This window comes from Triticum urartu, chromosome 4 (assembly GCF_003073215.2).
Source record: "Triticum urartu cultivar G1812 chromosome 4, Tu2.1, whole genome shotgun sequence".
Lineage (NCBI taxonomy): Eukaryota > Viridiplantae > Streptophyta > Magnoliopsida > Poales > Poaceae > Triticum > Triticum urartu.
In genome coordinates this window covers 241,781,282-241,804,576 of record NC_053025.1, presented here as the reverse complement: position 1 = coordinate 241,804,576, position 23,295 = coordinate 241,781,282, and positions in this window count along the sequence as shown.

The window sequence follows — 23,295 nt, the reverse complement described above, 5'->3', positions numbered from 1 at the left end:
ATCAATGATGTTCAATTCTCCTCTCAACCTGCAAAACACTTTCTCATCAAGCGGTTTAGTGAATATATCCGCTAATTGCTTATCGGAGCGAACATGCTTAAGATTGATGTCACCCTTAGCAACATGATCTCGAATGAATTGATGACGAACTTCAATATGCTTAGTTCGAGAATGTTGTACAGGGTTATGACCAATTTTGATAGCACTTTCATTGTCACAAAGCAGTGGAACATGTTTCACATAAATCCCATAATCTTTAAGAGTTTGGGTCATCCAAAGTAATTGAGCGCAACATGAACCAACGGCAATGTATTCCGCTTCGGCGGTGGATAAGGATACCGAGTTTTGTTTCTTGGAAGACCAAGACACAAGAGATCTACCAAGAAATTGACAAGTACCTGAACTGGACTTTCTATCAACCTTGTCTCCGGCATAATCTGAGTCGGAATAGCCAACAAGATCAAAAGAAGACCTCTTAGGATACTAAATGCCAAAATTTGGTGTATGGATTAAATATCTCACTATCCTTTTCACAGCCTTAAGATGACAATCTTTAGGAGCAGCTTGATATCGAGCACACATGCACACACTTAGCATAATATCGGGACGTGAAGCACATAGGTATAACAATGAACCAATCATAGAGCGATAAACCTTTTGATCAACAGGTTCACCATCTTTGGTCAAATCATTATGTCCACTAGTAGGCATGGGTGTAGACATACCTTTGCATTCTTGCATATTGAACTTCTTGAATAAGTCCTTGGTGTACTTTGTTTGAGAGACAAATGTACCTTCCTTAGTTTGCTTGATTTGCAACCCGAGAAAGAATTTGAGTTCACTCATCATAGACATCTCAAACTTCTCTGACATTAGCTTTCCAAACTTTTCACTAAAGAGAGGGTTAGTTGAACCAAATATGATGTCATCAACATAAATTTGGCATACAAATAGTTCTCCATTAACCCTTTTAGTAAAAAGAGTAGAATCAATTTTACCAATTTCAAAACCACTTGTAGTAAGGAACTTGGTCAAGCATTTATACCATGCTCTAGGAGCTTGTTTAAGACCATAAAGAGCTTTGTGAAGTTTGTAAACATGATTTGGTTTCTTAGGATTGACAAAGCCGGGAGGTTGTTTGACATAAACTTCCTCCACTATTTCTCCATTTAGAAAAGCACTTTTAATGTCCATTTGGTACAAGGTGATATTATGGTGATTAGCATAGGCAAGTAAGATGCGAATGGACTCAAGTCTAGCAACGGGAGCATACGTCTCACCATAGTCCATACCTTCGACTTGTGTGTATCCTTGGGCGACGAGACGTGCTTTGTTGCGGACCACTTGTCCATCTTCATCTTGCTTGTTGTGAAACACCCATTTGGTACCAATGATGTTGTGGTTGTTGTCGGGCTTCTCAATCAATGTCCAAACTTGGTTTCTTTCGAAATTATGTAGCTCTTCATGCATAGCGTTTATCCAATCTGGATCTTCCAATGCTTCTTCAACCTTCATTGGTTCAATGCTAGAGATGAATGAATAGTTTTCACAAAAGTTAGCTAAACGAGTTTTTGAGCGAGTGATTCTCCCGGTTTGTATATCATTGAGGATTTGCTCGACGGGATGATCTTTGGCAATTCTTGCTCGAACTCGTGAGAGCTCTTGCTTGGGTCTTTGTTGAACATCTTCTTCATCTTTTTCTTCTTCTTGGCCTTCTTCATTGTTGACGTCGTCGTTCTCTTGTCGTGGTGGAGAAGGAGGTTGTTGATGTTCATCTTGACGTACTTCCTCATTTTCTTCATCTTGGTGTGTCCCACTTGTGGACGCTTCCGTGTCGATTCTTGGTTCACCTTGTCGTGAAGTAGAAGCTTCCACTTGGACGGATGAAGTACTCTCCTTCACCTCTGTTGGACGAATTTTGCCAATGGACAAGTCTTGAATCGCTTCTGAAGGGTCTTTGTCTCCTACATCAATTGGCAATTGCTCTACTTGCGAGCCATTAGATTCATCAAACTTCACATCTACCGTCTCTTCAACCTTTCGAGTGAAATTGTTGTAGACACGGTAAGTGTGAGAGTTTGATCCATAACCAAGTAGAAAACCTTCATGAGATTTAGGAGCAAACTTTGAACGACGATGCTTATCAAGAATGTAGCACTTTGAGCCGAATACTCAAAAGTATCCAACTTGAGGCTTGTTACTGGTGAGGAGCTCGTATGCCGTCTTGCCGAGTAGCTTGTGAAGATATAAGAGATTTGTTGCATGACAAGCTGTCTCAACCGCTTCTGCCCAAAAGTGCTTTGGCGTCTTGTATTCATCAAGCATCGTTCTTGCCATTTCGATGAGCGTCCGGTTCTTCCTCTCAACAACTCCATTTTGTTGAGGTGTGTATGTAGCCGAGAACTCGTGTGAAATCCCTTCTTCGTCAAGAAAGGTGTACACATTTGCGTTCTTGAACTCCGTTCCGTTGTCACTCCGAACCTTCTTGATCTTCACATCAAACTGATTTTGGGCTTTCCTAGCGAAGTTTCTGAAGATCTTCTGGACCTGCGACTTGTCATTAAGAAAGAACACCCACGTAAATCTTGAAAAATCATCAACTATAACTAGACCAAAAGAATTTCCATCGAGACTCTTGTAGGCATTGGGACCAAAAAGATCCATGTGAAGCAGCTCGAGTGGCCTCCTTGTGGTCATGATGTTCTTCACGGGATGTCTTCCTCCAACCTGTTTACCTGCTTGACAAGCACTGCAAAGTCTATCCTTATCAAATATGACATCGTTAACTCCAAGAATATGATTTCCTTTAATAAGCTTGTCAAGGTTTCTCATGCCAACGTGACCTAGTCGTCTATGCCACAACCAACCTTTTGAGGATTTAGCAACAAAGCAAGTTTTAGGTTGTGCCTTTTTAGAGAAATCGACAATGTAAAGATCACCTCTATGCATACCAGTAAAGACCATTTTATGATTGTCTTGACGAAATACTTGGCAATCTACCTCAGTAAATAGGACATTCAAACCGAAATCAGCAAGTCTAGATACTGAAAGTAAGTTGTAGCCAAGAGATTCAACGAGCATGACATTTTGAATGGAACTATCAAGTGAGATGGCCACCTTACCAAGGCCAACCACTTTACCCTTTGAATTATCACCAAAGGTGACATATTTTCGAGGGCCGTTGTTTTCAGCAAGCTCACGAAACATCTCTTCATCTCCGGTCATATGATCAGTGCATCCACTATCAAGAACCCATTCCTTTCCTCCTGATTCATATCCCCGAAGATTTGCCATAAGACCAAAATGTCTCATTGCATTATCAAGATCGGAGTCACTATCATCATCATAATATTCATGTTCATCATGATCTTGTGACTCATCGTTTCCTAGAGAGGGTAATTCATTAGATAAATGATCAAAGTGGTTACTTTTATGAATTCTTATAGCTTTGAGTATGATATCATTAATGATTCCAACATCTCCTTTAGCATGCTTAAGATTGGCAAGTTCAAGAAGACATTTGCCAAAACTAGGATCACTAGAGTTCATCTTACTCAAGGCAATAGATTTATGGAGAATTTCATCCAAAGTTTTCAAGGAATGATTGGGAAACCGTTCCTCAAGAAATTTCCATATAGTATAGGCGCAATTTTGAGTAGGCAAACTAGCAATCAAATCTTTGGGCAATCCTCTAATGATGAGCTCAATAGTTCTAAGATTGCGAATCATGTCAATATCTTCATCTAGGGTAGGATGCAAGGGATCAATATGGGGTGCACAAGGGCTAGCAATATACTTGTTCAAATGATATTGATTGAAGATTACAAGCATCTCATTTTTCCACTCATGAAAATTCTTTCCATCAAGAATAGGCACTCTATGTCTAAGACTCCCTAGAGTAGACACATCCATCTTCCTCCAATGGTGATTAAACCAAGGCAATGGAGACCAAAGCTCTGATACCACTTGTAGGATCTAGAAGTAGATGTGTCTAAAGGGGGTTGATTAGACACTTAGTACTAAACTTGCAATTTTTAAGCTTTTTCGGTTTAAGTGGGGTTTAGGCACAATTTCAACACACACAATACATATCAAGCAAGCATGCAAAGAGTATATGAGCAGCGGAATGTAAAGCATGCAACTTGCAAGAATGTAAAGGGAAGGGTTTGGAGAGATCAAACGCAATTGGAGACACGGATGTTTTTCCCGTGGTTCGGATAGGTGGTGCTATCCTACATCCACGTTGATGGAGACTTCAACCCACGAAGAGTAACGGTTGCGCGAGTCCACACAGGGCTCCACCCAAGGGCAACGGTTGCGCGAGTCCACACAGGGCTCCACCCACGAAGGGTCCACGAAGAAGCAACCACCCACAAAGGGTCCACGAAGAAGCAACCTTGTCTATCCCACCATGGCCATCGCCCACGAAGGACTTGCCTCACTAGCGGTAGATCTTCACGAAGTAGGCGATCTCCTTGCCCTTACAAACACCTTGGTTCAACTCCACAATCTTGTCGGAAGCTCCCAAGTGACACCTAGCCAATCTAGGAGACACCACTCTCCAAGAAGTAACAAATGGTGTGTAGGTAATGAACTCCTTGCTCTTGTGCTCCAAATGATAGTCTCCCCAACACTCAACTCTCTCTCATAGGATTTGGATTTGGTGGAAGGAAGATTTGAGTGGAAAGCAACTTGGGAAGGCTAAAGATCAAGATTCATATGGTAGGAATGGAATGTCTTGGTCTCAACACATGAGTAGGTGGTTCTCTCTCAGAACAAATGAGTTGGAATGGTGTGTGTGTTCTGATAGCTCTCCCACTGAATGAGAAAGAGGTGGAGGGGTATATATAGCCTCCACACAAAATCCAACCGTTACACAGTTTTCCAATCTCGGTGGGACCGAATCAATAAACTCGGTCGGACCGAAAATGTAAACCTAGTGACCGTAGTGATTTCGGTGGGACCGACTGGATCAACTCGGTGGGACCGATGTGCTAGGGTTAGGGTAAATCCAAAACTCGGTTTGACCGATTACTCAAACTCGGTGGGACCGATTTGGGTAATAAGTGAAACTGAGATTTGGTCAAGCAAACTAGGTGGGACCAATTGCATATCTCGGTGGGACCAAGAATATTGCAATGGGTAACAGAGAGTTTGCAAGCCCATCTCGGTGAGACCGAGATCCCATCGGTGAGAACGAACTGATTAGGGTTTGGCAGTGGCTTATGACAAGTGAAACTCGGTGGCGCCGGATAGGAAGAATCGGTAGGACCGAGTTTGGCTTAGGGTTTAGGTCATATGTGGAAGTGGGAAAGTAGTTGAGGGTTTTGGAGCATATCACTAAGGATATGAAGCAAGAGGCTCATTAAGCGACACCTCATCCCTCCTTAATAGTATTGGCTTTTCCTAAAGACTCAATGTGATCTTGGATCACTAAAATGTAAAAGTAAAGAGTCTTGAGCTTGAAGCTTTAGCCAATCCCTTGTCTTTAGCATCTTGAAGGAGTTCCCACAACCGTTAGTCCATGCCACTCCATTGTTGAACTTATCTGAAACATGCTAGATAGAAGTGTTAGTCCAACAAGAGATATGTTGTCATCAATTATCAAAACCACCCTAGGGAGCACTTGTGCTTTCAATCTCCCCCTTTTTGGTAATTGATGGCAACATACATCAAAGCTTTAGATAAAGATATACAGAACAGCAAGTAAAGCTTTGGAAGAACATGTAGCAAGCATAGGCTCCCCCTACATGTATGCACTCATGTAAATATGAAATATAGAGGCATGTGAGAGCATAATCATGACAGAGTAGGCAATGTGTTACATGTATCTTGGCCATATGCATCAGAGCAAAAGATTATTAAGGAAAATACCTTCATGCTCATGAGTCCTTGCAAACAGTATGTACATAAGCAAGAACTCCTCATACTCATGATTTTGATGCATATACTTACCTTGTGGTCTCGAGTTGGCTTAGGATGGAATGAACCTGCACAAACAAGGTTAGATAACACAGGTACGTCCACTAGCCAGAGCAAACAAAAGAAACCACAAGAATGCCAAGGCTGGGATGACATGTAGAGAGTGAGTACAAGGTACCACATTGGATTCAACATGTCCCCAAGAATAAAGATATGCAATGAATTTGGCTGATTTCTTTTCCCTTAGGTGTCTTGCTCCCCCTGAATCTTACATGGGATATTGGGAGAAGATAGGAAACAGAAAATCAGAGCTGAATAGAACTTAATTCAAATGAGTTCATATGAACATGTCTTTCCCCCAAAAAGACATGTGGCATCTCTCCTCTTGAACATCAAGCATCTGGGATCCTTGAGTATTTCTCTCCCCCTTGAGGTCTCTCTCTCCCCCTTAATACTTTCTCTCTTGTAGGTTTGGTCCTTGAGACTGTTTCTCTCCCTTGATGTGATCTCTCTCTCCTACAAGCTTTGATGTGAACTCTCTCTCCCCCTTTGACATCAATTTCCAAGAAGGTTTTTCCTGGAATCCGTCGAATAGGTTTGGTCCTTGAGATTCAGCACAAAGCAGAGGATAAAATTGTGATGCTTGTGGAGGATAAGATTTATTGAGTGGAGCTGGATCACAAGAAATTTAGAACAAGTGGCAAATTGGTTTTCTGATTGCAAAGTCAGTGGCACCGAGTGGCATATTTCGGTGGTACCGAAAAGATTCGGTTTGACCGAAATTTGCAAGTCGGTGAGACCGAGTTTACACAGAGAAAAACACTTGTCACCTCAGCTTATTAGTCAAGTAAGATCTCACAAAGATTTGCAAATAATTAGCTGAAGGATTTGCAAGGAATTTGATGCAGAAATATGCAGAACAAGAACAAAAAGGAAAAGAGTGAAAGTTTCTAGATGATGTTTTTTTTGTTTGTTTGAGAGAGAAGGAATCAAATATGCAAGGAACAAATGCAATAACTCAGAAAAGGACACAAGAGAACTTCATCTAGAATTGGGCGGTGACATAGTCACCTATGTTAGAGTATATTGACTTAGGAGTCAAGTGAGGACACTTGATCATAGGTCATACTCATCGTTTAAGCTCAAAATGGGGTTACCATTTTTCGTTTAAGCATCTTGATGTATTCACATCTTGTTGAGTTGCTTTGACTCATGTCTTGGAGTAAAGCTTCTCTAAGATGGAATGACATACCTTGGGTGGTGATGTGGTTCTTGCTCATGTAGTTGAACTTGTGTGGGTGCTCAAGGTTGATGTAGTTCATCAAGAGTTGGGAGCACCACTTGGAGTTTGAGTTCATCTACCTACATGGGTTAGTTCTTGCAAGGAAGAGCACTTGTGTATCCAAAAATGACAATCATGAAGCTTAACATAGAATTTGTCAAAGGATATGTTTGAATGGTTTTGTGCTTCCTTGTCTTCAACCACTATTGTGTAGAGTCTTGGTCTTGTAGAGATTGCTCAAGATGTGAGTGAGTCGCAATCTCATGGAATTAGATTCAACCAAGCACCTACATGGGTTAGACAACATGCAAGGTGCAAATATATCCAAGACATAAGATAGTTATCATAAGAGATACATCATGGATTAGTTATAAGCTCATGTCTTGCATGTATCCAATGGAGTTTCTAACTCCAAGTTCGAAGCATCAATGATGTTCAATTCTCCTCTCAACCTGCAAAACACTTTCTCATCAAGAGGTTTAGTAAATATATCCGCTAATTGCTTATCGGTGCAAACATGCTTAAGATTGATGTCACCCTTAGCAACATGATTCTCGAATGAAATGATGACGAACTTCAATATGCTTAGTTCGAGAATGTTGTACAGGATTATGACCAATTTTGATAGCACTTTCATTGTCACAAAGCAGTGGAACATGTTTCACATAAATCCCATAATCTTTAAGAGTTTGGGTCATCCAAAGTAATTGAGCACAACATGAACCAGCGGCAATGTATTCCGCTTCGGCGGTGGATAAGGATACCGAGTTTTGTTTCTTGGAAGACCAAGACACAAGAGATCTACCAAGAAATTGACAAGTACCCGAAGTGGACTTTCTATCAACCTTGTCTCCGGCATAATCCGAGTCGGAATAGCCAACAAGATCAAAAGAAGACCTCTTAGGATACCAAATGCCAAAATTTGGTGTATGGATTAAATATCTCACTATCCTTTTCACAGCCTTAAGATGACAATCTTTAGGAGCAGCTTGATATCGTGCACACATGCACACACTTAGCATAATGTCGGGACGTGAAGCACATAGGTATAACAATGAACCAATCATAGAGCGATAAACCTTTTGATCAACGGTTCACCATCTTTGGTCAAATCATTATGTCCACTAGTAGGCATGGGTGTAGACATACCTTTGCATTCTTGCATATTGAACTTCTTGAAATAAGTCCTTGGTGTACTTTGTTTGAGAGACAAATGTACCTTCCTTAGTTTGCTTGATTTGCAACCCGAGAAAGAATTTGAGTTCACTCATCATAGACATCTCAAACTTCTCTGACATTAGCTTTCCAAACTTTTCACTAAAGAGAGGGTTAGTTGAACCAAATATGATATCATCAACATAAATTTGGCATACAAATAGTTCTCCATTAACCCTTTTAGTAAAAAGAGTAGAATCAATTTTACCAATTTCAAAACCACTTGTAGTAAGGAACTTGGTCAAGCATTTATACCATGCTCTAGGAGCTTGTTTAAGACCATAAAGAGCTTTGTGAAGTTTGTAAACATGATTTGGTTTCTTAGGATTGACAAAAGCCGGGAGGTTGTTTGACATAAACTTCCTCCTCTATTTCACCATTTAGAAAAGCACTTTTAATGTCCATTTGGTACAAGGTGATATTATGGTGATTAGCATAGGCAAGTAAGATGCGAATGGACTCAAGTCTAGCAACGGGAGCATATGTCTCACCATAGTCCATACCTTCGACTTGTGTGTATCCTTGGGCGACGAGACGTGCTTTGTTGCGAACCACTTGTCCATCTTCATCTTGCTTGTTGCGAAACACCCATTTGGTACCAATGATGTTGTGGTTGTTGTCGGGCTTCTCAATCAATGTCCAAACCTGGTTTCTCTCAAAGTTATGTAGCTCTTCATGCATAGCGTTTATCCAATCCGGATCTTCCAATGCTTCTTCAACCTTCATTGGTTCAATGCTAGAGATGAATGAATAGTTTTCACAAAAGTTAGCTAAACGAGTTTTTGAGCGAGTGATTCTCCCGGTTTGTATGTCATTGAGGATTTGCTCGAGGGATGATCTTTGGCAATTCTTGCTCGAACTCGTGAGAGCTTTTGCTTGGGTCTTGTTGAACATCTTCTTCATCTTGTTCTTCTTCTTGGCCTTCTTCATTGTTGATTGTTCGTTCTCTTGTCGTGGTGGAGAAGGAGGTTGTTGATGTTCATCTTGACGTACTTCCTCGTTTTCTTCATCTTGGTGTGTCCCACTTGTGGATGCTTCCGTGTCGATTCTTGGTTCACCTTGTCGTGAAGTAGAAGCTTCCACTTGGACGGATGAAGTACTCTCCTTCACCTCCGTTGGACGAATTTTGCCAATGGACAAGTCTTGAATTGCTTCTGAAGGGTCTTTGTCTCCTACATCAATTGGCAATTGCTCTACTTGCGAGCCATTAGATTCATCAAACTTCACATCTACCGTCTCTTCAACCTTTCGGGTGAAATTGTTGTAGACACGGTAAGTGTGAGAGTTTGAGCCATAACCAAGTAGAAAACCTTCATGAGATTTAGGAGCAAACTTTGAACGACGATGCTTATCAAGAATGTAGCACTTTGAGCCGAATACACTCGAAAGTATCCAACTTGAGGCTTGTTATCTCGGTTGAGACCAACTATGGCGTTTTGTCTCTTACCGTGAGAGCTCGTGATGGCTCCTGACTAACATTGCACGAGTAGCTTGTGAACAGATAGATAACGAGATGTTTTGAATGTAGTGACTGTGACAGTAGCATTCTGTCAAGAATCCGTCGATTGAACTCTACATTGCGCGCAATAACGGCTGATTATGGCGTAGCAAGCATTGAGTTATTGCAATTAGCATCGATTCGTGACTCAAAGAGCCCACCTTTTCAGCGACATGGACAGAGCGTCCGGAAGGACTCGTCCATTTGCGTCTATACAATCTCTTACGTACCCAAAGAGCGTGAAGCGAGAGTACATGTTCTATTGAGCGCCTCGCCAAGTGGTATAGCTGCTTTACCCCGTCTCACGACAAGAGACGTGAACTCGCTAGAAATCGACCCACTCCGGCATTGCAGTCATCTACAGATCAGATGAGGACGAACTACCGAAGATTGAAGGAAAAACGAGTGACACCATATTCTGACGTCAAAGATACAGTCAACACTTACCTCTTTCGAGTCACTCAACCCGCTAACGAGTCAGCGGAATCACGACATTCAACAATGTCAAGAGCGGCGTCAAACCAAGAAGAACTAAGATGAGAAGAGTGTTTCAACACACAGCACCGAGATCAAAAGCTCTCAGCGAGTTCGATCAAGAGATTGCCAAAGAATCATCCCGATCAGCAAATTCCTCAATGGCGATATACAATACCCTGAGGAGAATCACTCGCTCTAACAACTCGTTGAGCAAACCTTTTTCGTCATCGAAAAACTGAGACATTTTTTGCATTGTACCACCTTGATCCCATGTAAAGGTTGAACGAGACATTTGAGCGGCGTTTACTAGGAATACCGGATATGGTCAACTTTCTGCGACCTGGCAGCACATCATATTAAGCCATTAAAGAGAAGCTAAACTCATTCATCGTAAATCTTGCAAGGAAATGCATCAGAACATAATCCAACGGTAGACTTTGCACAACAATGTGAATTGTCTCAGCACACGAGAGACGACATTCACAAGAGCCACTAGGACATCATTGGTAGCACAGCAATGGGATGTTTAGAACTGCAACAATGTGCCACCAAGATGCAAGACGTATAGAGAGTCGAGCAGTGGCGTCCTAACGTAGGCGATACATAAGACGCTGTCTCGTCGTTCACGGGATGTCTCCCTCCAACCTGTTTTCAAACCTGCTTGACAAGCACTGCAACGCTCTAAAGGCCTATATCCCATACTAACAAAAGACTCAGTACGAGGTATGTGAACTACTAGAGTGAGTACGATTTATTGCCTCTTAGATACATCGCTTGTCAAGGGTATTCTTGCACATCCAATGCCGAACTGCTGACTTCTTTACTTGCATAGCCTTAATTCAACCACACATATCAAGCCAACCATCTGCACTAATTAATTGGGAGGATTCTGAATGTAAAAGTGCTCTCTAACAGAATGAGGGAAACAAGTTATAAGAAGGAGGAATTTTTATGTCGCAGCTATACGAACTCTTATGGAGCGAATATCGACCGAAATTGGCTTTATACGTATCCAAACCTCTCTTACTAAAACCAAGCAAGATCATTTTACAAAACTTCACAAAAGCTCTTTATGGTCTTAACAAGCTCCTTAGATCATGCTATAATGCTCGACCAAGGTCTCTTATCACGATGGGATTTGATAGACTCTGTGTATAAATTGTATAATGTCTACTGACCACAATACTTGGCAATATTAAGGGCTATCACCTGAGGATAAGACATTTCAAACGCAAATCAGCATTGTCTTAAGGATATCGAGAAAGTAAGTTGTAGCAGCTCCAATAGTATGTTCAACTCAAAGCTAAACGCGCATTACTTTTTTTGAAGTGAATAGTGAAAAGTCTTTGGAACGCATGTCCAGCGAGTTTGAGCACACCATAACGTATGATGATGCAGATAGTGCCCTATCCCTTTAGCCAAAGTGCAAGCACAGTAAAAGAGAAACGCGGTAATTTGTTGTCTCCAAAACAAATTACACAGGACTCCTTCAACGAAGTTTCAGAATGTCATAACTGCAAACTACTAATGGATGCAACCATACTATCTATAGGGCTCTAAATTAGACACACCAGAGGGGGACGCCGTTGATTCACCGTCTCAATCCCTCTATCTCTGTAATGTGCTTCTCTGAGTTGCTCCCCGACATCTTCTAAAAGAGCCAATGGTAGCCGGATACAAGCCGCTCCGTCACAGAATCATTAGCCGCACTTACCTGTAAAGGATAGGAGAGCATAAATAATCGTCTAATACCCACATTTGCATTGGTAATCCTAGAGTTCTTCTTCTTAGATCTATTGGTTATTCGACTCAGACATGCCGGACTAATATCAGCGGTCATCGGGGTCCATTGTCAATCTGGTACATCTCTTGATTGTTCTCGTCTCGCAAAGAAAAAACCGTATCATAATCACGGCCGACGAATCTGCGCTGGGTCTGCCATATGGATACAAACTCTAGCAATCAGATTATGGTTCCGATTATTGAACATTTCCCTGCTTGGGACAAGAAAGGCCTAAAATGCATAATCACTGTCAACATCTCGAACAGAGTAATGACGCGCTCATATATCATTCGAGATCATGTGCTAAGCGACTCAGTAGCAAGTTCGTACTGGATAGCACATTAGGGAATATTCCACTAAACACTTACAAGAAATGTTTGCAGGTGAGAAGATAAGAGCATTCCCTCAACTTGGATGAAACTCATGCTATTCAAGACATGTATAACTAATCATGAAGTATCTTTATGATACATCTCTATGTTCTGGATAATATTTGACAATCTGCACTGTTTAACCCATGTGTGCTGTGAACTATTCCATGAGATTGCGACTCTCTCACATCTTGAGCAATCTCTATACAAGACCAAGACTCTACACAATATGGTTGAAGACAAGGAAGAACCAAACCATTCAAACATATCCTTGACAAAATCTATGTTAACTTCATGATTGTCACATTTTGGATACACAAGTGCTCTTCCTTGCAAGAACTAACCCATGTAGGTAGATGAACTCAAACTCCAAGTGGTGCTCCCAACTCTTGATGAGACTACATCAACCTTGAGCACCCACACAAGTTCAACTACATGAGCAAGACCACACCACCACCCAAGGTATGTATTCCATCTTAGAGAAGCTTTACTCCAAGACATGAGTCAAAGCAACTCAACAAGATGTGAATACATCAAGATGCTTAAACGAAAAATGGTAACCCCATTTTGAGCTTAAACGATGAGTATGACCTATGATCAAGTGTTCTCACTTGACTCCTAAGTCAATATACTCTAACATAGGTGACTATGTCACCGCCCAACTCTAGATGAAGTTCTCTTGTGTTCTTTTCTGTGTTATTGCATTTGTCTCTATGCATGTTTATTCTTGTCCTTCTTCTCAAACAAACAAAAAAAACATCATCTAGAAATCTTTCTTCTTTCTTTCCTTTTTGTTCTTGTTCTGCATATTTCTGCAATCAAATTCCTTGCAAATCCTTCAGCTAATTCTCATTGCAAATCATTTGGATGAAATATCTTCACGTGACTAAGTTTGACCGCCAGAACGAGTGACATACGTGGCTTTTTTTGTAAACTACTCCCGGTTCACCCGCTTAACATCCGGTTCAACCACGAATCTTTTCCGTAACCCCAACCCTAACCAATGCAGCCTCCACGGTCACCCGCTTTGCAATCAGAAAACAGGTCGCACTTGTTCTCTACATTTTCTGAACCAGCTCCACTCAATGATCTCGAGTTTCACCACTACCACAACGAACAAGTTATACCACCAATTTATCCACGATCTCATGGTGAGTCGCATGATCTCAATGAGGACCGCTTCAAATCTTACACAATGGCAACTGAACGATGAAAATGGATGAATTCATCACTCCAAAAGTTTACAACAGCTGTACGCATTGTGAGAAACCAGTACTTCCTCAAGAATATGTGTCAACACGATAGGGAGAGTCAGACTAGAGAGGTCCGCCATCAAAGTCTCTGGTCACACAAATAGGGAGATGAAACAGTCTCAAGACAACCTACATTAGAGACCTGTCAAGGGGAAGGTAGGACAACCAAGAAACCTGATCAAGCAATCAAGGAATTCTCCACGTAGGTGCAAACCTCTAGATTGATGAGCCTGTCATAAATAGGTTCGGTAGAATAGAGTTAGGACGGATTATCCATGGTGAAAGAAAAAATTAACTTCAAGACTATCATCCCATGATCGATCTTCGATCGTAAGGCACGGAGGGATGCAGAAGGGGAGATGAAAAATATCAGGGTGCCCAGATGCTTGATGTTCAAGAGGAGAGATGCCACATGTCTTTTTGGGGGAAAGACATGTTCATATGAACTCATTTGAATTAAGTTCTATTCAGCTCTGATTTTCTGTTTCCTATCTTCTCCCAATATCCCATGTAAGATTCAGGGGGAGCAAGACACCTAAGGGAAAAGAAATCAGCCAAATTCATTGCATATCTTTATTCTTGGGGACATGTTGAATCCAATGTGGTACCTTGTACTCACTCTCTACATGTCATCCCAGTCTTGGCATTCTTGTGGTTTCTTTTGTTTGCTCTGGCTAGTGGATGTACCTGTGTTATCTAACCTTGTTTGTGCAGGTTCATTCCATCCTAAGCCAACTCGAGACCACAAGGTAAGTATATGCATCAAAATCATGAGTATGAGGAGTTCTTGCTTATGTACATACTGTTTGCAAGGACTCATGAGCATGAAGGTATTTTCCTTAATAATCTTTTGCTCTGATGCATATGGCCAAGATACATGTAACACATTGCCTACTCTGTCATGATTATGCTCTCACATGCCTCTATATTTCATATTTACATGAGTGCATACATGTAGGGGGAGCCTATGCTTGCTACATGTTCTTCCAAAGCTTTACTTGCTGTTCTGTATATCTTTATCTAAAGCTTTGATGTATGTTGCCATCAATTACCAAAAAGGGGGAGATTGAAAGCACAAGTGCTCCCTAGGGTGGTTTTGATAATTGATGACAACATATCTCTTGTTGGACTAACACTTCTATCTAGCATGTTTCAGATAAGTTCAACAATGGAGTGGCATGGACTAACGGTTGTGGGAACTCCTTCAAGATGCTAAAGACAAGGGATTGGCTAAAGCTTCAAGCTCAAGACTCTTTACTTTTACATTTTAGTGATCCAAGATCACATTGAGTCTTTAGGAAAAGCCAATACTATTAAGGAGGGATGAGGTGTCGCTTAATGAGCCTCTTGCTTCATATCCTTAGTGATATGCTCCAAAACCCTCAACTACTTTCCCACTTCCACATATGACCTTATGGTTAGCTGTTGCATGTACATGTAGTTCAAATTTCAATTACGGTCATTAAATGGCTAGAAAATCACTTAAATGTCTTAGAAGGTTATATGACCCCTGAAATTTTCGAAAATTTGACATGACAGTTGTATTAGTACTACACAATTTCTCATTCATTTAAAACACCATCCGTTGGCACTTTATTCCAAATTCGTCTTTCACAACTAATAAAAATATCTACAACATCACACACAGTTGTTTTCTAGGAACTGTTTGCGATGAAAATATCTGGGTCTATTGAAGTCTCCCTCCTTAAGCTTTGCCGGCTCGTCTGCTCTAGTGCCGGCAACCCCCGAATCCACGAATCCCGATCCCCATTCCCGCACCCCCTTCTTGCAAAGATGACGCCGTGGAAACGCCTTGTGAAGGCCCGTACGATGGCCGTGTCCCCCTCGAGCGCCGCCGCCTGCACCGAGAGCGCGACCACCTACACCGAGAGTGCTGCCACATCCGCATTGAGCGCGGCTGCTTCCGCCGAGAGGGCGTCTGCGGCAGCCGAGACAGCTGCAGTTGCTGCTGCGACGGTGGCTGCAAAAGCCGAGAGCGCTCGAGCTGTCGTCCATGCTGCTGATGTCGCCCTGGCCCGGGTCAAGGCCGTCCATGCCAAGATCGAGGATGCACACGCCAAGATATTCCAGGCCACCTCGGACTCCAGCATGCAACCCATATCTGAAAAGGCGGCGGTGGCCATGGAGCACCTGCTTCCTCATGAGGTCGCCGAGCGGGAGCTGGAGATGCAGGAGGCGGCGGAGATCGAGGAGCGCCGGGAGGAGGAGTTGTGCGTGGCCGAGGTCGAGGTAGAGAAGAATCTGTCCATCGAGGAATCGATGGTGGAGTACCAACGCGAGCTCTAGCGCAGCCACTACTATGAGTACTATAGCCTTCAGGGCAGCGCCGAGGATGAGGACGAGGTCGACTTCAGCAGGGGGACACGGAGTACACCAACGGCGGCATGTTTCCAGGATAAGTTATCGACGTCTCATCTCACACCGGCGATGCATAGGCCGGCGCGGCAGCGGATTTTTATTTATGCGTACTTAGGCTTTGTTTTTAATGCTGGTCTTTTGTTAGAGCAATGTTTAGGTCAATTGGCTCTGTGTAATTACTAAAATTGCTCGATTTAGTAAGTGTGGTCTGTCTGCTATACGCTCTTTTGTGTGCCCAAATTAGCAAGCGATGTTAAATTATGCAATGACGTACCCAGGGAAATTTCCACCAAAATTTGAATTATCAAACTCATCCCATGCACGTAAAGCAGAAGAATCATTTGCGATGCACACAATCGTTCAAAGTGAATGGTCCGGCGGCACCGCACGCATTCAAAGTGAATGTGCCCATGCCTTGAGACAAAAATTTGAATTATCAGACTCATCACATGCGCGTAAAGTAGAAGAATTGTTTGCGATGCACACAATCGTTCAAAGTGAATGGTCCGGCGGCACCACGCGCAAAGTTTCTCTCCACATTTCCAAAATTTTGGCCTACCGCCAAAATATCTACCCGCCCCCCTTCCCCACCCCCTTTTCTCCCTGACCATAAGTAACATTTCCCCTGTTTCCTCCTTCCTTCCTTCCTGGCTAAGCTATAGCCGCTTCCTCGCTCTCGCCGTCTCGCATCCTACCGCCGAGGTCGCCATGGTCTTCTTCAAAGACATCTCCAGCGGTTCCTCCTCCGGCGACTACTCCTTCACCACCCGGGTATGCCTCTCTTCTCTCTCCGGGGCTATGACTTGGAATGAAGGATTTTTACCCAGAGGTCGATTTTAGTCACTTCTTCCTCTTGTAGCTCCCTAAGACCATCAGTGGCAACGAATGGAGCGGGGTGGCTGAACATCTATCTGCTCGTTGTCACCATCAATATCCATGCGTGAAGCTACTTGCATTTGATTCTATGGACACTGGGAGGAAGTTTTTGGCATGTGCAGAGAAGGTTAGACCCTCTTCCGTTGTTACAAATCATTTGTTAGATGCGATTCAGACACTGTCACGGTCCCAACCTATTCATACCACACCTTCAACCAAACGCATCCTAAGACAATATCACAGTTTGTACCTAGTATCTTAAATTGGTGCCATCTCATCAGCGGTGCCATTAGAAAATTATTTGGCACCGCTTCAGCAGTTTGTGCAGCCAACTTTGGTCCACACATCCGAGCAGCCAAGCAGTAAAATACTAAATCTTTATGGCACGAAGGAACTGGGCATCAGAGCAACTACATGCTTCGGGGTCCGGGTCCCTAATTTTTCCGCTGCATCGGCTCACCAGTTCCGGGCACCGATGTAGCAACAGTTGTCTTTACACCAGTTTTGGCATACATAGTGGACGACCTTAGTGCTATTAGTTCTATGTTACTAAATTTGTGCATGTACACATCTGTTAGTATCAATTTGCTGTCATCCAAACACTATCGCTATGCTGTTGCAGTTATATTTACCCTCCTCATAAAATGTTCAATTTGTTATTTATTGTACATGAGTAAGAACTTGTAGCGTCATTGTAGTTAATTATAGCTTCTGATGTTCCAGAATTTGGTTGTTGTCTCAGTACCAATTATTTCATTTGCACATTGATCTTTTTGAGAAGATATGTCATAATTAACATGTTTCTTCAGTTTTTCAAAATAAGCATTTGTGATTTTCTATGTTGCTATAAACCCATTTCCCCTACAATTGTTACCGATCTAGTTTGAAATGTTATAGGATGAATGGAAGTGTTCTTACTTGGAGTGGGTTGATCAAGAGTGGCCATAGTCTTTGAAGATGTGCCTAACGAATCTTTGGAGCATGTACGAGGAAGTGAACACAGCTAGGCTTAGAGAAAGTCTTGTCAATGTTGAAGCATATTTCAAGATGCGGGATAAAAAGTTGAAGGTGGAGAATGAGCTCAGATTTTTTTTAAAGACTTTGCTAAGATGGTGTTGGCGAAGGAGGAGGCACTTTCCCAGTTGGCCCGTGCAAAATGGGTTCTTACTGAACTGAAAGCAGAGGTGGATAAGACGAGCCTGGATGATCTCGATTAGGGAAATGAATATATAGCTCTTATGAAGTTGAACTAGCTATATGTTGTACTGTGCTGTTTTCATGTAGCTACCGTACTGTGATGTTATAATATATTTATGTGCCTGATAAGAAATTGGCAAACAGCTATTCGATATGAAATGTGAAGTTGCATAATACTGGAATTATTAATTGTAAACTAATAAACCTGCTAAATGTCTCATGGACCTTTGCAAACGGTTCTAGCAGTAAAAGCGGTTGCGATGGATAGCCCAATGCCACACAGTTTTCTTCATCAAATCGTGTGTGATATAGTTGATAAAAGCAAACAGTTAACCAAGGAAGACCGTGTGTGATAGTTACACCTTTCACACACAAGCCTACACATAAAACTGTGTGGGATTTACATCTGAACGGAAACGTTTTCCCTGGATTGACTGTGTGGGATGTACATAAGAACGGAAACGTATTCCTTGGATTGACTGTGTGTGATATACATACGAACGGAAATGTTTTTCTGGGATTCACCGTGTGGGATGTACATACCTACGGAAATGATTTTTTCGGATTACCGTGTGGGATGTACATACCTACGGAAATGATTTCTGGGATTCACCATGTGCGATGTACATACCTACGGAAATTATTTATGAGATTCACCGTGTGGGATGTACATACCTACGGAAATGATTGGGTTTCGATGCCTCGCTCGATCGCACACGGCCCCAGCCTGGGTCCTAGGAGAGACTATCCCCGACAATTTCTGGGTCGTGTGGGAAGGACACCCTATCGCACACACTCACTTGGCGACGGTTCCAAATGCCGCCGCGGGAAGGGGTAAAAAACCGTTTGTTTAGGACCGACGCGCACCAGTGAATTCCAATTTCAACCAATTCCAATTCCAAGATCCAATATCATCGCATAGCCTATACCTTGTCAATTCATTTCCATTCAAAGATAAATGGAAAACCTTCTTCTTAGCTTCATCTCCGGGTAAACCTACAAGCTTAAACAACCCACAAATTTCATCCACATATATCAAGTGCATATCAGGATATTCGGTTCCATCTCCTACATAAGGATTAGCTAGCAGTTGTTCTATCATAGCCGAGAGAATTTCATATTCAGTATTTTCAGTAGGTCCAGTGGGTTGAGGGGTAACTAATTGTGGTTCCGATCGAGGTGAAGATACCCCGAACAAACCCCTCAAAGGATTGTTCTCCATAGTAACAAGTGACAATAAATTTCAGCACATAGTAATAATTTTTTCCTTACCAATTTCCACTTACCAAGAGCGCTTCACTCCCCGTCAATGGCGCCAGAAAAGATCCTTGATGAATAAAAAGGATAGGGGATCAATCGTAGTCCTTTTGATAAGTAAGAGTGTCGAACCCAACGAGGATCAGAAGGAAATGAAAACTGGTTTTCAGCAAGGTAATGTCTACAAGCGCTGAAATTGTAGTAACAGATAATTTGGTCGCAAGATAATTTGTAACGAGCACGTAGTGGTAACGACAAATAATATGCAGCAAGAGAGCCCAATCCTATTATGGAGAATGACATGCCAAAATTGTTTCTTATAATAACAGAAGTGTTCTTAAGGGCACACGGGAATTTCATCTAGTCAATTTCACCATGTTGGCTTGATTTGTGTTCACTACTTTGATAATTTTGATATGTGGGTGGATCGGTGCTGTTCTTACTTGAACAAACCTCCTTATTATGATTAACCCCCTCGCAAGCATCCGCAACTATGAGAAAAGTATTAAGATAGAATCTAACCATAACATTAAACTTTTGATCCAAATCGGTCCCTTACGAAGTAGCGCATAAACTAGGGTTTAAGCTTCTGTCACTCTAGCAACCCATCATCTAATAACTACTCCACAATGCATTCCCATAGGAACAAATATGGTGAAGTGTCATGTAGCCGACGTTCACATGACACCACTAAGGGAATCACAACATTCATATTATCAAAATATCGAACACATATCAAGTTCACATGATTACTTGCAACATGATTTCTCCCATGACCTCAAGAACAAAAGTAAGTACTCACAAGTGTAAACATGTTCATGATCAGAGGGGTATCAAATAGCATAATGGATCTGAACATATAAACTTCCACCAAATAAACCATATAGTGATCATCTACAAGATGTAATCAACACTACTAGTCACCCAGAGCTACCAATCTGAGGTTCCGGTACGAAGATTGAACACAAGAGATGAACTAGGGTTTTAGAGGAGATGGTGCTGGTGAAGAAGTTGATGAAGATTGGCCTCCCCAAGATGAGAGGGTTGTTTGTGATGATGATGACGATGATTTCCCCCTACGGAAGAGAAGTTCCCTCGGCGGAATCGTTCCACCAGAGGGCAAAAGTGCTCCTGCCCAAGTTCTGGCTCGAGACGGGAGTGATTCATCTCGAAAGTCCTCTCCTCATTTTTTATAGGTAAAAATGACTTATATACCAGAAGATGGGCACTGGAGGTGGGCCGAGGAGGGCACAACCCACCAGGGCGCGCCAGGGCTCCCTGGTGCACCCAAGTGGGTTGTGCCCACCTGGTGGGCCCCCTCTGGTAGTTATTTGCTCCAATAATCTTATTTATTCCATAAAAATTCCTCGTGAAGTTTTAGCTCATTTGGAGTTGTGCAGCTGGAAATTCCTCGTGAAGTTTTAGCTCATTTGGAGTTGTCAACAATAATAACTCATGCTACCCATATGCAACTAGATATATGTTCCTAGATCTTTCCTCACCACATGATGCTTGCCAAAAGAGAAAAATAAAAAGGAATAGAGAGAAAAACTTTGACTCTTGCATGAAAGTAAATACATAGAAGTAAAATATAGACCCTCCGCAGAGGGAAGCATAGGTTGGCATGCGCTTTTTGATTGTATGCTCAATCCCTTAGTGCAAAAGAACGTCACATTATATTGCCCCTTATGATAGCAACCTTTATTATGCAGTTTGTCGCTTTTATTCTTTGCCATCACAAGTTCGTACAACACTCAATTTTCTCTTACACTAAATGATCTAACACTTCTAGAAGGAATTTTTATTGCCTCATTGCATCAATGAAAACTTACTTGAAGGATCTTACTCAATCCTTAGGTAGGTATGGTGGACTCTTGAAAATAAGATTTAGGTTTAAGGGTTTTTGGATGCACAAGTAGTATCTCTACTTGGTGCGGAATTTTTGGCTAGCAAAGATGGGGGTCAAGCACCACCTGTTGAAGGATCTATGACAATATAACTTCTATGTGAATATGAACAAACATAAATTATTAGGTTGTCTTCCTTGTCCAAGGTAAATTTTTTTGGCATATAATATTTTGATGGGAGCTCACAATCATGAAAGATTTCCAAGATAGTGTATTTGCATGTGAATCTTCTCTTCCCTTATTAGTTCTTTCATGAATTGCATCATTGACCAATGCTATGTTTGTGAATCTCCAATAAAATTTTCTACTTATACTTTTCCTTATGTGGTGTCATTACTTACCATAAGATTAGCATATGATATTTTTCATTTATTTCCTTTTTTTGTTGAACATGAAAGTAAACAAAACAAAACTCCAACTAAACTTTATTATATATCTCGCATACGATTACAAAGATAGATCACTAAGCAAACTCTCAAAAAGAAAGGATCGGACTAAAATTCTATTCATCTAAAGCAAAATATAACTATGGATCGAACTAAGGTAAATAAATGCAAAAGATAGTGGAGGTGATACAATACCCGGGCACCTCCCCCAAGCTTGGCGCAAGCCAAGGGGAGTGCCCACAGCCGATACTCAATTTTATTTTGGTGATGAAGAAGGAGGTGGTGGTGAGATGACCATAGTAAGGTTTAAGGATATCTTCTTATTCTTGCTCGGCAGGCTAGGCCTGCTCAACGACCGACGCTTGATCTCCGGTAGCCTCCTTGCTCTTGTCCCCTTTGACGGCTTCTACGGGCTCTTCTCTCTTCAGCTCGATCTTCATCAACCAAGCATCCTCTTCCACGTTGTTGGAGGAAGAAGATGACATGATGCTTGGCTCAACAGATCTGACAGAAAACGACAAGATCAGAAAACAGAAGATTTCTCCGCGATGCGATGGTCAATAGGTTCGGGGGGTATATAAAGATTTTTTTATCTTGGGAAACAAGCAAACAGAAGAAAAATGGAGTCCGGAAGGTACCCGAGGTGGGAACAGCCCACCTGGGTGCACCAGGGGTGCCTTCCTGGTTGTTTATTATTTTCCTAATTTTTGTTATATTCCAAAACAGACAGAAAATATTTTAGCAGATTTTTCGGAGTCCGTTTACTTATCGTAACATGTACCTCCTTTTTTCACGATTTTGGAGTGTTCTAGAAGGTTTCTTTTATGTGTTCTTCCAGTGTCATAGTTTGGATAATATTGCTTTCAACATTAATGGGTGTACCTGAGATATAATGTTTTATTTGTTTCCCATTAACAACCTTCGGGCTAGTACCTTCGGTATTATTATTTTTGTCAGCTCCAGATAGATAAACCTCCTCGATAACATAGGGTCCTTCCCATTTGGAGAGGAGTTTTCCTACAAAGAATCTGAAACAAGAGTTGTACAAAAGAATATAATCTCCAACTTTGAACTCATACTTTTGGATTCTTTTATCATGCTATCTTTTAACTTTTTCTTTAAATAATTTGGCATTTTCATAAGCTTGGGTTCTCCATTCATCTAATGAGCTAATATCAAATAACCTCTTCTCACCAGCAAGTTTGAAATCATAGTTGAGTTCTTTAATCGCCCAATAAGCTTTATGTTCTAACTCAAGAGGCAAATGACAAGCTTTTTGCATAAACCATTTTATAAGGAGACATACCCATAGGATTCTTTTATGTTGTTCTATAAGCCAAAAGTACATCATCTAATTTATTAGACCAATTCTTCCAGGGCCTATTGACAGTCATTTGTAAAATTAATTTTATTTCTCTATTGCTAAGTTCAACTTGCCCACTAGACTGAGGATGATAAGGTGATGCAATTCTATGGTTAACATCATACTTGG